This window comes from Cupressus sempervirens, chromosome 8 (genome assembly GCF_028749045.1).
Source record: "Cupressus sempervirens isolate cs-2001-9-10 chromosome 8, ASM2874904v1, whole genome shotgun sequence".
NCBI classification, from domain to species: domain Eukaryota; kingdom Viridiplantae; phylum Streptophyta; class Pinopsida; order Cupressales; family Cupressaceae; genus Cupressus; species Cupressus sempervirens.
The window spans coordinates 455,540,942-455,543,764 of NC_143125.1; positions in this window are offsets into that span (position 1 = coordinate 455,540,942).

Consider the following 2,823-nt stretch of genomic DNA (forward strand, 5'->3'; position numbering starts at 1 on the left):
ATTTTAATTGGGCAGAAGATTACATAGCAAAGGATGAGGTTCTGGAAGATGAAGAAATGGAGGAAGTGGTCCATGAATTGCGAGAGTAGCTTGAGGAAGATTCAGAGTAGTTAAACCCACTACCAGAGTTAGATCTTTGACTAGGATCTATGGTTTTAGGCTATGTTCTAAGTTTTTATCAATATAATAGTGTGAGCAACTTCTCATTTTGTTTTAGGGAGTAGAACATATTTTTTTATAATAACAACTACTATAAACTTTAATTATTATGTTTTAGTTGCATTCGTCATGTCAAAAGGTATATTACTATACAAGGATAGCAAGTTTGCATAGGTGGTTTGTTTGCTGACTTCTTTCTAATCAAAAGACAAATTCACAGCCTAGGAATGGTTTGGCATAACAAAAAGGTAAAACTGGGAAGTCATCTAATCTTCATATGGATTTAGTATCTATAAATTTGTTTTAGTAGGAATTTTTTTTTTTTGTAGCATAGTAGAGTTTTCCTTTATTTTTGCAAGGCATTGACAAGGTTATAACATCATAACACCTCCAATACTCTCTCCCACTTACCCGTTGACATGTACGGATTTTGTTGTTCTCTCCCTAACTTGATCCCTCTTCAGAACACAATGCAGTTCAATATTCATCTTGTAATCTTTCTATCATTAAAATTCAAAATTATAGGAAGCCAACAATAGATTTGTTGTAAAAAGGGTATTTGTATTATAAATTTAAAGATCTCCAAGACTAAGACATTGTAAACAGGGGTATGCCCCTTTTAATTTTTTAATAATATTTGACTACATCTTAGGCAAGACTGGAGGTTTTCTTCTCCATTCTTTCCTACTAGTGCCTATTTGAATGGAGGATCTTGTATGTCATTTCTGAAATTATAAATATATAAATTAATGGTTTTGGCCTTTTATCGATTTAAAAAAAAGAGAAAAAAAGACTAGAGTGTCTCTTGTTATAATAAGGAGCGTTGTAAGTTACAAATCATTGATATTTTCAATATTTTTATTGATATTCAATTGGTTTGATCTCATTTTTTTAACTCTATTCAATTCATTTCTTTTACTTTGAAAGTGATCAAGCATCAAGTAAGTATAGTACATGACTATTGTCCTCCATTTTGATTGCAAGGTTCTCTAAATGACCTATAAATTAATGTTAATTAAATTGGATTTTCAAATTATTATTTTACTTGATTTTCTTATTTAGATAAATAAAATATAGATAATTTATTCAATATTTATTATGAAATTGATCTTTTAAAACATCTTTGATGTACATGTTATATGTGAGAATAATTTTTTTTTAAATATTAAAAACAGTAACATTAGGGTGCTCGACCTGTGCATGAACAACTAGAAGGTGGCTATAACAAGTTATTAAACCAAATATTAACAACACACTAACAATAGTTGTTCATAACATTAAAATAAATTAATAAATTTAATTAATATGATTAAAAGTTGTAGCAAGGTATAAAAAAATAGAAAAAAGGCCAAGTATCAAGTACCTAGTGGTTAAGTGATTTCATTGCTCCATTCATTTATAAGGAACTTTAAAAGACCCTTGTAGTTCTTGTATTTTCCAGTATCAATTCCCAACACTTTCTTTTGCATCATCCACAGAGAGGTTGTTGAGTCTACATCACACACAAGCTAAAATTGGAGATTTTGACCATCTTCTTCTCCATCACACTTTCTTCTTTACCTGGCCTCCAAATCTAATATAGTTATCTTTTAATCAATTCAGGTACTAACAATACCCCCTTGGTCAATTTCTTCTTCCTCCAATAAGGCCTACTAAGTTAGGTTCAATAGTTTGATTTTTGTATTGTCAAATATGTGTGCAAAATTATCTTTGGCAGACTTAACTAAGCTTTCCCCCTTTCTCATGTCACCAAAACCAGCTAATGGGGGTTAAAAGTGGCTTGTTTTTATGCTCATATTATTAGAAATAGATAATATTGAGAAGAGGTGGGGGGGTGTTGTGAATTAGTATTCTACAAACTTTTTTTCCATGCACCCATAGAATGATCCATTAAACAAAAGAATCATATTAAGGATATTGACCCTATTAGGAGTCTATGAATTACATATACTATCACACTCCTTGTTAGAGGACTAGGCCCTATTAAAAGCCTCAATCCTATTAGAAGTTTCTTCAACCCTATTAGGAGTTGGTAATACAATTACATATGTATGCAAGAAGAGCCCACTACCCAAACATGCAATTATACAATTCAGTGCCTTAAACAAAATGAGATAGATACAATAACCTCTTTTTTATTGACTATTGTACTTTGCATATCTATGATCTTACATCAAAATTCACATCATAGATCTTTCACATAAGTTTTCATGTCATATACATAGTTTTCATATACACCATATACTTCGCATTGGCACCACATACTTCACAAGTAATGATTTTATACTTATACCTTTTTTCTTTTACAAAACTTTGTCTAGTCGGCTTGATGCTTCCACATGTTTGGCTATATAAAAAATTAGCCCATGCTGACTTAGGGTGAACATCTAGGATGTTGTCCCTAAATAATTAAATAATAATTTTGTGACCAAAATAATCCCTTAACCTATTATTGACTATTTCCTAGTATACTCTGTTCTATTCAGTTCACTACCATTACTAGTATTTGGCTTGTAACTTGTTCTGTACTAATTGTAGTGATCTATGCACTTAGCCACATTATTTGGATTGTCTGTACTACTTGTCCCTAACTTAACACATGCTAATTTCCTCTATAAAATTTTCAATAACAAAAACTATCTTTGTACTGATATTAAAACTGTC